Source organism: Mus musculus, chromosome 10 (genome assembly GCF_000001635.26).
Source record: "Mus musculus strain C57BL/6J chromosome 10, GRCm38.p6 C57BL/6J".
NCBI classification, from domain to species: domain Eukaryota; kingdom Metazoa; phylum Chordata; class Mammalia; order Rodentia; family Muridae; genus Mus; species Mus musculus.
The window spans coordinates 93,773,461-93,786,603 of NC_000076.6; the positions used below are offsets into that span (position 1 = coordinate 93,773,461).

The 13,143-nt window shown below is 44.5% G+C and overlaps 1 pseudogene; it reads left to right on the forward strand.

Annotated features, from left to right (window-relative positions):
* Positions 1-5,150: 5,150 nt before the first annotated feature.
* On the forward strand, positions 5,151-6,313 carry Gm3571 (predicted gene 3571; annotated as a pseudogene).
* The last annotated feature ends 6,830 nt before the right edge of the window (positions 6,314-13,143 follow it).

The following is a 13,143-nucleotide window of genomic DNA, read 5'->3' on the forward strand; positions in this document are numbered from 1 at the left end:
GTTGGGTGCCAGTTCACAGAGATCCACCTGCTCTGCCTCCCCAGTGCTGAGACTGATGGTCCGTGCCATCAGTCCTATTATCTTTATTTTGCTGCATAAGAAAGAAATCATGTTGACAAAAATGTAAATTTAATGATGCTTTTAAATAAATTTATGTTTCACATTTAGGCCAACACTTGAATATACTGAAGAAGTCTAAATACAGTTACCTAGGAAAATGGAGACCAATGTTCTAATATACAGTAGGGTCACTATGGCTTATACCTATATATATATAAATATATAAATATATTTTTTTCCTCCTGAACTGGGAATGCTGCTGCAACTGCTGCTGCTCCTCCTCCTCCTCCTCCTTCTTCCTTTTCTTGGAGATAGGGTCTCTCTAACTTGCTGGCATCAAACTCCTGATCCTCCTGCCTCAACTTCTTGAGCAGCTGAGGTGTCACCATAAGACATGGTAGCTGACACCACCCCTTAGGCTCAGTCTAGAAGGGTGCTGTTGCCTGGTTTTGGGTTGGAGCCATTATTTGCCCTTCCGTGAGAGCCCAGCCTCACACCTGGGAGTACCTAGTGGGAGCTGAGCCTACCCACCCCAGCTCTGGATCACACTGCTGCTGCATTTAGCTCTGGCTTGTGCACAGAGGTTCTTCTTCTGCTAGCTACCTGCTGCTCAGATGACTAGGCTTCCTCTCAAAGGGATTTAGCCTCCCTTTGGCTAGGCTAGGAAACTGCTCAGGGAGGTGTTTGCTTGTACCTGAATACCTGAATCTTTTGTTTTAAGCTTGGGTTTTAGCTAAATTTTGATTAAGAGTGTGGCACCAGCCCAGTCTATAATTCATGTCTTATAAAGAACCAGAAGATTGGGGGCGGGGAGGGGGGAGAAAAGGGAAGGGAGGAATGATGTAATTATTTATAATCTTAAAAATAAATGAAAAGCCAGAAGAGAGGAGTTCAAAGGTTCCCACCACAGAGAAATAGTAATGCCATCAAGAAGACGGAAAGTCTGGCTGGCGAGATTGCTCAGCAGGTAAGAGCACTGACTGCTCTTCCAAAGGTCCTAAGTTCAAATCCCAGCAACCACATGGTGGCTCACAACCACCCATAATGAGATCTCACGTCCTCTTCTGGGGCATCTGAAGACAGCTACAGTGTGCTTATGTATAATAATAAATAAATCTTTGGGCTGGACCGAGCAGGGACTGGGTGAGAGGAGTTGACTGGAGTGAGCGGGGTTGACCAGAAGGAGCAGAGGTCCTAAAAATTCAATTCCCAACAACCACATGAAGATGAAGGCTCACAACCATCTGTTCATATACATTAAATAAATAAGTAAATAAATAAATCTTTAAAAAGAAAAAAAGAAGATGAAAAGTCGCTCAGCACCAGTGGTGTATGTCTTTAGTCCCAGCACTGAGCAGCAGGCAGGGGGAGCAGGAGGAGTAGGAGCAAGAGGAGCAGGAGGAGGAGCAGGAGCAAGAGGAGCAGGAGGAGCAGGAGCAAGAGGAGCAGGAGGAGGAGGAGCAGGAGGAGGAGGAGCAGGAGGAGGAGCAGGAGGAGGAGGAGGAGGAGGAGCAGGAGGAGGAGCAGGAGGAGGAGCAGGAGCAAGAGGAGCAGGAGGAGGAGCAGGAGCAGGAGCAGGAGGAGCAGGAGGAGGAGCAGGAGCAGGAGCAGGAGGAGCAGGAGGAGCAGGAGGAGGAGGAGGAGCAGGAGCAAGAGGAGCAGGAGGAGGAGCAGGAGGAGGAGCAGGAGGAGGAGCAGGAGGAGCAGGAGGAGGAGGAGCAGGAGCAAGAGGAGCAGGAGGAGCAGGAGCTGGAGGAGGAGCAGGAGGAGCAGGAGGAGGAGCAGGAGGAGCAGGAGCAAGAGGAGCAGGAGGAGGAGGAGGAGCAGGAGGAGCAGGAGCAAGAGGAGCAGGAGGAGGAGGAGAGGAGGAGGAGGAGGAGGAGGAGGAGAGGAGGAGAGGAGGAGGAGGAGGTGGAGAGTCTCGTAGGAGTTTGTGGGCCACTCAGCCTGGAGTAAACATCAAGACAACAGATAGACTACAGGTGGAAGGAGGGAACCAGCTCCTACCCACAGAGTTGTCTTCAGACACACACAAATAAGCAAGTAAATAATAAATACGTTGAAAAAGAAAAGCATGTGCATTCCTTTGCTTACTTACTTGTGGAATGTCTACTTTGGGCACCGAGGTAAAACACTGAGGATTCAAAGGTGAGTAAAAGAGATGCTATTCGGGTGTCCTCTCGTGGTACATACCCATAACCTCGGCACTCAGGAGCCACCCGCAGAAGGAGCCCAGCAAATTCCAGGCCAGTCAGGGTTACATAGAACTTCAAGAAGGAGGAGGAGGAAGAGGAGGAGGAGGAGGAGGAGAGAAAAACTGACCAAACATATGTTTATGTGTTTATACACAATGCACAATGCACACACATAGGGTGGCGAACCTTCAGCCTGTAGACTAGTGGTTCTGAGCCTTCCTAATGCTGGGACCTTTTCTCGTGTTGTGGTGCTCCCAACCATAAGATTATTTCATTCTTACTTCAGAACTGTAATTTTTCTGCTACACTTATGAATCATAATGCAACTATCTGCTATGTAGAGTATCTGATATGTGACCTCTATGAATGGGTCACTTAACCGCCCTAGGGTTCATGACCCAAAGGTTGAGAACCACTGCCTTAGACTAGGACACACTGGTACAGAATAGCTCCTTTAGCCTGCAGCTTTCTCTATATGCATTATAAACAAAAGCACACAGGCCCGCTTACAGGGACATGATAAAATGTGAAATTTGTACAATACTGACTTGATCATAAGAAGACAGACAGATCTTTGAAAACAACCCAATATGTCCTCGGTCAGAATATGAAGATGATTGGCACATGTCGATTTGTTTTTCTATAGCTAGACATTTCTTCCTTATATACAAAAAAAAATAATGGAGACCAGATAGTTGTACTCTTGGTGGGAGTATGCAGGAACATCTGAGATAAGTCTGTGAGGCACAGATTTAAAGTGAAGAGGTTTTGCTTTAAATCACACACAATTTACTGTCGTCAGAAAATAGTTAACAATTTACCTACCACCCTGGGTGCCTGCCAGGGTTCGTGTGGGTTTCATTATGAACCGTGTCCCACCATGGAGTGCTAGAGAGATAGAGGGATTCCTCTATTTTACGTCTGTTTGATACAGTTCTTGGAGGGAAGGAACTGGGTCTAAAGCAGCCTTTTCCACTGAACTATTTGACAGCAGAGCTCTTCTCTGAGCGATCAGGTTTTCCCCAGTCCTGGCCCCCAGCTGAGAAGGTTGCAATTCTTTCCTACCTGGAGCTCTGCAGGGGGTGTGACAGGTGGAGATTTTGCTGGGCATTTGCATTTAAAGAATTAATAAAAATTCCTCCTTGGCCTGAGAACCCCATGAAGTTTATAACCTTGACGTTTTATAACCCCCCACAAGGATTTCTCTCGGTAAGGCCAACTGCTGTTCCAAGAATGCCATTAGTGATGGGCTCCCAGACCACATACTAGAACCACGTGGTTCCCTTAGCCACTGAATGTCATAGAAGGGAAACAAATACTACAGAACAATGAAAGCCATCCCCTGGGCATTACTAACCTTTGGCTCGCCCTTATTAATGACAGCTATTCCATATGAACGTTTCTTAGTTCACAAAGTTGAGGGCACAAGGTCAGCAGTGGCTTTCTTGAGTTGAGTTGATTTAAAACAGCTTTTCACTTACTCGGGACTAGAAGTTGAAGCCCTGGTATTTTCCAACGATGATGTCAAAGCTTGCTTCCTAAAACTACTTTAGAGTGTTCTGGGATCTGTCTCGGGCCACAGTCCCTGAGCCCAGACCGCCTTGGGGGTCCTGTACCCTCCCTGGGGCAACAGAGCTGAGCCTCACTATTGCTAGGATCCTGAGAAAAGGTTCGTTCAGGAAAGCGTTCTGATCCACCATCACCCTCTTGCCGACAAGGTCCAGCGGGGCAGTAATATCCCCAAGGACGAAACAGGGACTCTAACCCTGGAGTTGACACTCAAGAGACAGAGCAGAGCTTAGGATGCCAATCAGGAATCCTCCAACCTGCCTGTCTCGGTAACTTAGGCCACTTGGGAGTTTTCACAGAGACTCCAGCGCCCTCTGGAGGCCATGCTGGTTTGCCTGCCCTAAATTATTAGGGATATTGAGGGCAGAGGCTAGTAATCAAACATCCAGGAAGAGTAAAATAAAGATAATAGCTATTACATCTCCTTCCTAAAGTACAGAGAAATAACAAAACTACACAAGAAAAGGCAAGCATTGAGCCCAAAACCTTGAACATCGGGGGGTGGGGGGGGGAGGGTGGCACAAGAGAATTAGGGGTTCAAGACCAGTCTCCCTACAGGAGACTCTGACAAAAATAAAGATAGTTGGTTGGATGGATGGATGAATGGATGATGGTTGGATAGGTGAGTGGGTGGGTGCCTGGATGGATAGATAGGTGGGTAGGTGGGTGCATGGATGGATGGATGGATGGATAGGTGAGTGGGTGGGTGCATGGATGGATGGATAGGTGGATGGATAGGTGGATGGATGGATGGATGGATGGATGGATGGATGGATGGATGGATGGATGGATGGATGGATAAATGGATGGATGAATGAGTGGGTGGGTAGATGAACAAACAAATAAATATGTAAATGAGGAGGAGGAGAAAGAAGAAGCAATATCTGAAACAGAACAACCTTGATCCATTCATGAAAAAGAATTATTTTGAAATCTTTAAATACTATCAACTATCAAACAGATGATGATCAATACAACCCAATGTTCTTGTGGACTTTTTTCAAAAAAGGACAGTGTAGTAAGCATTCACTGAAATAGCTAAATAACGGATGCGTGGGTATACACGTATATTCTGCCCTACTATGCTAAGCTACTCTTACAAAAGCTTCCATGACACTTGTTTTGGGAAGTGTGATATACAGAATCTAATGGTGACACTGCATTTGGCCAAAAGTTTGCTGGACTGCTTCAACTCCTTTAAGACCAACGGAACAGTTTCTAGGGAAATGAAAGCATGGGCCAAGTGTTTTCTGTATTTGGAGTAGTGTTGTTGTTGCTGTTGTTCTTTTTCTTAGCTGAGTACATAAGTCAGAAGTCAGACAGCTGCCCGGGAGAATCCGAGTTGAAGAACAGAGCATTTAGCTCCTCTGTCAGAATGAATGGGAACCAGAAATTGGATGCTTATAACCAAGAAAAGCAGAATTTCATCCAGCACTTCTCCCAGATCGTCAAGGTGCTGACTGAGAAGGAGCTGGGACACCCAGAGATAGGGGATGCTATTGCCCGGCTCAAGGAGGTCCTAGAGTACAATGCCTTAGGAGGCAAGTACAACCGGGGTTTGACTGTGGTACAAGCCTTCCAGGAGCTGGTAGAGCCGAAGAAACAGGATGCTGAGAGTCTTCAGCAGGCCCTGACAGTGGGCTGGTGTGTAGAACTGCTCCAGGCTTTCTTCCTTGTGTCAGATGACATCATGGACTCTTCCCTCACTCGCCGGGGACAGATCTGCTGGTATCAGAAGCCAGGCATAGGCTTAGATGCCATCAACGACGCTCTGCTTCTGGAAGCCTCCATCTATCGTTTGCTGAAGTTCTACTGCAGGGAGCAGCCCTACTACCTGAACCTGCTGGAGCTTTCTGCAGAGTTCCTATCAGACAGAGATCAGGCAGACTCTAGACCTCATGACAGCACCCCAGGGCCATGTGGATCTTGGTAGATACACTGAAAAGAGGTACAAATCGATTGTCAAGTACAAGACAGCTTTCTACTCTTTCTACCTGCCTATTGCGGCCGCTATGTACATGGCAGGCATTGATGGGGAGAAGGAACACGCCAATGCCCTGAAGATCCTGATGGAGATGGGCGAGTTCTTTCAGGTCCAGGACGACTACCTTGATCTCTTTGGAGACCCCAGTGTGACGGGAAAGGTCGGCACTGACATCCAGGACAACAAATGCAGCTGGCTGGTGGTTCAGTGTCTGCTACGAGCCTCTCCTCAACAGTGCCAGATCTTAGAGGAGAATTATGGGCAGAAGGACCCAGAAAAAGTGGCTCGGGTGAAAGCACTGTATGAGGCGCTGGATCTGCAGTCTGCTTTCTTCAAGTATGAGGAAGACAGTTACAACCACCTCAAGAGTCTCATAGAGCAGTGCTCTGCGCCCCTGCCCCCATCCATCTTCATGGAACTTGCAAACAAGATCTACAAACGGAGAAAGTGACCCCGGAATTGGAGAGGCTGGGAGGGAGGGGTCTCAATAAATTATTGTCCAACAAAAAAAAAAAAAAAAAAGAAGTCAGACAGCTTTCTTTGGAAGCTTTGAATCCAGCTTCAGCAGCTAGAATTCACAAGATCATGGACTCTCCACATTACTGTCTCCTGCGTTTGTCCACCCCATTGCTTTTAACAACATTTCTAGGCCCGTGTAGATTCCTGTTTGTTTGTTTTTTTTTTCCTAGAACATCCAGCTTTTCATAAAAGAAACACCATCTTACACTTGCCCTGCACTACCGAAAAAGCTGTATTTGCTGATTAACGAAACTTCATAAACGTTACCCTACAAGCTTCTCTAATGATGTGGTCCCATGGTAGGTTACTTGACTGGATGGTTTGTAAGAAAAGCACAGCAAAATCAATGGAGCCAACTTCCACTCTGTCCATTTGATTGACTTATCCCATCATTTACTTCTTATGAGACCTTTTTAAATGTTTTTTTTTTCATTGAGCGAATCCCTCTAATGCACCCCCTGCTACTTTGATTACAAGGTGGTTGGGAACCTTTATAGAAAGCTGAATCCCATACTGTTAGGGGATCAAGGATATAACCGAGGCAGATGCGGTGGTATGCACCTGTCATCCCGGCCAAGACGCAAAGAATGCTGCGAGTTCAAAGTCAGCCATGTCACAGAGCAAGCTACATAGAGAGAACCTGTCTCAAACAAAACAAACAAAAAACCCCACAGAATATAATATTCAATAAATGCTGTTAAGGTACGCTGCTGCAGATATAAAAACAAACAAACAAAACAAAAGCAAAAAACCCTCATGTCATACCGTACACAAAGATCAGTTCCAGAAAGATTAAAATAATTAAAATTAGAATTTACTTTAAAAGAATTTAAATAAGCTGAGCAGTGTTGGTGCATGTCTTTAATCCCAGCACTTGGGAGGCAGAGGCAGGAAGATCTCTGTGAGTTTGAGACCAACCTGATATAGAGTGAGTTCCAGGACAGCCAGAGCCACACACACACACACACACACACACACACACACACACACACACGCACGCACGCACGCACGCACGCACGCACGCACGCTTAAATAAGAAGGAAATATGACCTAGAAAATGATCAATAAGTAAAGACATGTCCATAGAATATAAACTCAGGCAATGATGAGATGAGATCACATTGATAAAAATGTACAAGTCTGAGCTGGTGAGACAGCTCAGCGGTTAAGAGCACTGGCTGCATTTCTAGAGACTTCGAGCGAGTTCAATTCCCAGCAACCACATGGTGGCTCACAACCATCTCTACTGGGACCTGATGCTCCCTTCTGGCCTGCAGATGTATATGCAACAGAGCACTCATACATTAAATAAATAAAAATTTAAAAACAAACAAACAACAACAACACCCACAAGTCTGATATTACCTAGTGGTACCTAAGATAGAGCAATCTGGAAATGTCTAACAAATTCTAAAGCTACATCTTACTTCTTGTTTTAGTTCATAGAAAAGCTCTCATACAAAAAAAAAAAAAACATATCTGATGCAAAATCCAAATCTCACCAACATACTAGGGCTACACCCTCCTTGATCTCTATGTGGACTTTTGAAAGCAAAAGCCTTAGCGTTACTCGTGCCTTGGTGAAGTACTATGACCAAAAGCAATTTGGGAGGAAAGCGTTTAGTATGCTTACGATTCCACTTCACTTATGGTTCAACATCAAAGACGGTCAGGGCAGGAACTCAGTCAGGGCACAAACCTGGAGGCAGGAGCTGCTGCAGAGGCCATGGAGGGGTGCTGCTTACTGGCTTGCTCCTCATGGCTTGCTTCTTATAGAACCTAGCACCACCTGCCCAGGGGATGGCACCACTCACAGTGGGCTGGGTCCTTCCCCACAGTCACTAACTAAGAAAATGCCTTACAGGTTTGCCTACAGCCAAATGTCACAGAGGCATTTTTCTCAATTATAGTTCCCTGTTACAGAGACACTTTCTCAATTATTATGGTTCCGAATCATCAAATGACTCTAGCTTGTGTCAACTGACATAAAATTATCTAGCACAGGGGCTGACTAGATGGCTCAGTGGGTAAGAGCACTGACTGCTCTTCCGAAGGTCCTGAGTTCAAATCCCAGCAACCACATGGTGACTCACAACCACCCGTAATGAGATCTGACACCTTCTTCTGGTGTGTCTGAAGACAGCTACAATGTACCTATATATAATAATAAATAAATCTTTTAAAAAAGAGAGATTTGTTTAAAACTAGCATAATTGTTGCGGATAGTCCTGGGACTAATTAATTATATTTGATGTTAATTCCATTCTCCTGAGAGGGGCTGCAAACAAGGAATGAGTCAGCACTCAGGTGATTTCCTGTAAACCTGCTTCCCACCTTAATTTGTAAAATAAAGGCGAGCTGATGATTGGGCAGATAAAGGGAAGGTGGGGCAGAAGATGGAGAGAGGGAAGAAGGAGAAAATGGAAAAGGGAGAGGACAGAGGAGGAGGAGGAGGAGGAGGAGGAGGAGGAGGAGGAGGAGGAGGAGAAGGAGAAGGAGAAGGAGAAGGAGAAGGAGAAGGAGAAGGAGAAGGAGAAGGAGAAGGAGAAGGAGAAGGAGAAGGTAGCAGTAGATCTGTCCAATCTAGGCCCACAGCATGTATTCATATTAATTGAGTTGTGTTTTCATTGCCGGGGCATATTTGGGATGGAGATTTACCGCAACACATAATAACCAAGAAAACTCTAAGTCTTCTTCCCTTAACATAGAGATTATCATTTACATTGGTAAAAGTTATACCAGAATTTATTACTAAACTAACCTTATTTTATTTAGGAAAGACTAACTTTATTACAATTGCTTATAACCAGTTTATGATATTTACTATATATACATATATAGTAAATTTAGTTTGTTTTATGTATATGGGCATTTTGTCTGCAAAATCTGTCTGCGCAGCTCATATGCACCTAGTGCCACAGAGGCCAGATGAAGGCGTTGGATCCCTAAGACTGGAGTTACAGACAATTATAAGCTGCCACAGGAATGCTGGGGATCAAACCCGGGTCCTTTGGAAGAGCAGCCACTGGCTTTAACCACTGAGCCATCTCTCCAGCACTGTATGTCTTGGTTCTAAACCATTATATAAATCTTGAGGGGAAAAGTTTTTAATTCTAAAAATGATCAAAAAGGAGATAATAGCCTCTTACACGCAGTTTCTTAAAATTATTAGTCTTTTAGAAACTCAATAAAGAAACAGAAAGTTTTAGATTATAAGGTGCTGACTCTCCGAGTTTTAGGTGCTCATCTGTTCCTGGGATTTAAAGCATTTGAAAGCAGAGATAAATCACAGAATAAAAGTACCATCCAATTGGGAAGTATTGGATGAAGGGTTGAGAGCTGCTCACAGCTGCTCAGCTGTTAGCCTTTTGGGGAGTCGGGGTGGGGACGATTGCTTTTTTTTTTTTTTTAAGACAGGGTTCTTCTCCGAGTAGCCTTAGCTGTCCTGGAACTCACTCTGTAGATCAGGCTGGCCTCTCCACCTATCTCTGCCTCCCGAGTGCAGGGATTAAAGGCGCGTGCCACCACAGCGAGCCTTCCTGTGCTTTATGTTTGAAACCCCACTGTTGAAGAGCCAAAACAGCATGAGCAGTTATAATACGCCCACAAAGCAGGATTCTTCTGACGAGCTCTTCAAGGAGACAGGCATGGGTGTGAAGGCCGAGTTGAGTTAGTTTTGTGCTAAATTGAGTCATCAAGAAATAATTATATCATCCTCTCCATTCAGCTATGTAACAGAACCAAAAAGGCAGGGGCCGGAGCTCCGAGTCACCTGTGACACACTGCAAATGTATGGCATGTTAATGCAGCTCTGGATGCTGGCGCTGCGCCCTACCTTGAGACTGTGCACAGTAATTTATGAACCCTAAGCAGTTGACTGTGGGCACAAAGGACCCTCCAATGCACTTTATCCCAGGTGAAGCGAAGCCACCTAGATTTGGGTCTAGCCTTCTTCACAAGCCTGCTACAGTACAAACACCTCCCGTGGACTCTCCCCCTCCATGTGTGGCTGGTGGAACCAGTTTCCCAGATAAAAAGCAAACACTTTAAGGTTGAGACCTCATTAGCATCTGCAAAGGGCTGTGAAAAGCCTCTCTTCTTTTACTCCTGCCAAGTAAATTTTGTTTTGCTGAACACTGGCACTGTTCCTGTGTTGTCACGGTGGGCATTATTGTCACAGCTGTCTCAGGAGGCGCTACCTTGAATATCTTTAGAAAATAGCACACAAATAAAGACGGGACATCCGATACACCAAAGGAACTTTTTAAAAGGCAACAGTGGCAGCTTCTACAGCAAATTTCCAAAGAAGTAGGCCAAGAATCACCCTTCATCTTTAGAATTATGGAGCCAAAAGATGAAATTAGTAGATGAATAAGTAATCAAGTAAACATCCATATTCATGTATATATATGTGCATATATATATATGTATATATATATATACACATATATATGTGTGTGTGTGTGTATGTATATATATATTTGATACGTGATAAGGACATTAGACAGTGTACACAGGTGCGTTCAATTAAAAAGAGAAAAATGAAAGGATATTTTGAAGTATTTTTTAAGATTTCTTTATTTATTTATGTTGTTTTAATTGTTCTTTTTTTTTTTCCTAATGGTAGTGCACACCTTTAACCCAAGCACCAGGGAGGCATAAAGAGTCTGTGAATTCAAGGCCATCTTGCTCTACAAAGCAAGTTCCAAGCTAACCAGGGATACATTGTGAAACCCTGTCTTTAAAAAAGGGTGGGAGTTACGGGAGGTCGGAGGGCTGGAAAGATGGCTCAGTGGTTAAGAGTACTGACTGCTCTTCCAGAGGACCCTAGCGCAATTCCCAACAACCATATGGTGTTCACAATTCCAGTTCCAGGGAATTGGGAATTCAGCACACATACATACAGATAAAACACCAATGCACACAAAATAAAAACAAACTAATGAAATAAAAATAAATAAATAAATAAATAAATAAATAAATAAATAAATAAATAACAAAAATCTTCAGTGACCCCGAGTGAGAGAGTTTTCTAAAAGAAGCTCTCTTCTAAATAGACAAAACTTATCCCCACTCTGCTGTAGCCTGGGTGAAAGGCTAGAAGGGGGTGGAACTACCTTAAAGGCACCGCTCTTGTCCTTTGATCTCCTACCGGCCAGAATCAGTGACATAGTCACCTGCACGGGGTGATTGCCACTACCTAACCAGGTCCATTAACTTCCAGACAAAACCTTCACTGGCCCAAGAATACATAGATATATAGATACATAAATGAATAGATGCATTTTTAATTGATGTATATTTGGACAGATGCTTATTTAAATGTATGCATGTTTAAATGCATGCATATATGCATATATACACATATGCACATACACATGCATGTATGTACATGTATATATCCATATATACATACTACACATATAAATACATCCGTATATACATATATACACATATATACATATATGCATATATATACACATATACATTCATACACTCATATAAATCTCCTCCAATGAGTCCCTTTTCCTTATATCAAGCTGACTCTGCTCCTGGGGTAATCCTGTTGGGAGCCATTAAGGCAACGCTATTGTCCTGATCTCTGAATTGGGCCTCTCCCCCCGAGAAGAAAAAAAGGGGGTCAAAAGCGGGCCACCGACACATGGATTCCGAGAACCACGGGATGTTCCAGCCCTAGGTCATCACCGATGTCCTGACCACACCCTGATACCACCAAGTTCCTGCTTCCCGGTGTAGCTGCCAAAAGAAAGAATTTCTATTGCCCCCCTCCCATAAGTACTTCTCCTTTTGCTTGTATTGCCCTACCCCTCCCACTGATAAGTATCTGTACTTCCCCCTTTGCTTGTGCATTTAAACCTTGGGCCTTTCTCAATACATGGGGGTCTTGATACAACTTCAGAACGGTTTCCGTGTCGTTATTCGTACAAGACCCTCGTCTCTCTCTACCCCCCATTTGGTTCTTAGGAGGAGGTCCCCTCGAGATCCTCGAATAACTGGACCTGCTGGACGGGTCAAGTGGCGCCCAACGTGGGGCACGAGGTACGACTGCCCTCCGGACAACGGATTAAGGATTAAAGAGGTACCGCGCAGACAGAGAAACAGTGGGACAGTCCACCGACACTTCACTCGAGTGTCGAGTACGGACGTCGGGAGGTAAGCCTAGGCATTCAGTTGTTGTCCCATTAACCATGGGGCATTTAGTGAAGAGATAAAGGGTTCTCTTAAGGAGAGAGGGATAAGAGTTTTTAAAAAGGGGGAATTTAATAATATATTTTTGTTTTGTGGACAAGAGATGTCCATGGCTGGTATTAAATGGTTCTGAAATATACCCTTTAACTTAGAATAAAGTACACAAAGATGTTAATGCTTTGATAAAACAAGGAAAAGATGTCCCTGAGTCCTTTTTTAGTTATTGGGGAATCATCAGAGACCTCCTTGAGCAGACAGAAAAGGGCGGAAAAGGTGCTCGCCTCCTAGCCCTTACTGAAGATTTTTTTAGAAAACTCCCAATCGCCATCTCACAAAAGCAAAACTAAGCTGCCGGCGCACAGTATCTCTATTAGAAGGTTTAGCAGAAGGCTACTTGATACCCAATAAATGGAATAAAGTTATTCAGTCTGTCCTCACTAGAGGCCAATATTTAACTTGAAAGTCAGAGTTTGTGGAAGACAGCCTCCTGGACTGCTTACAAAATCTGTGGTTAAGGCAATTTCACTGCAGACATAAAACAATTAGGACTCTCCCCTGTTGTCCTCGCCCAGACAGCACAAGCGGCCCTGAGAGCTTGGCGCGCTG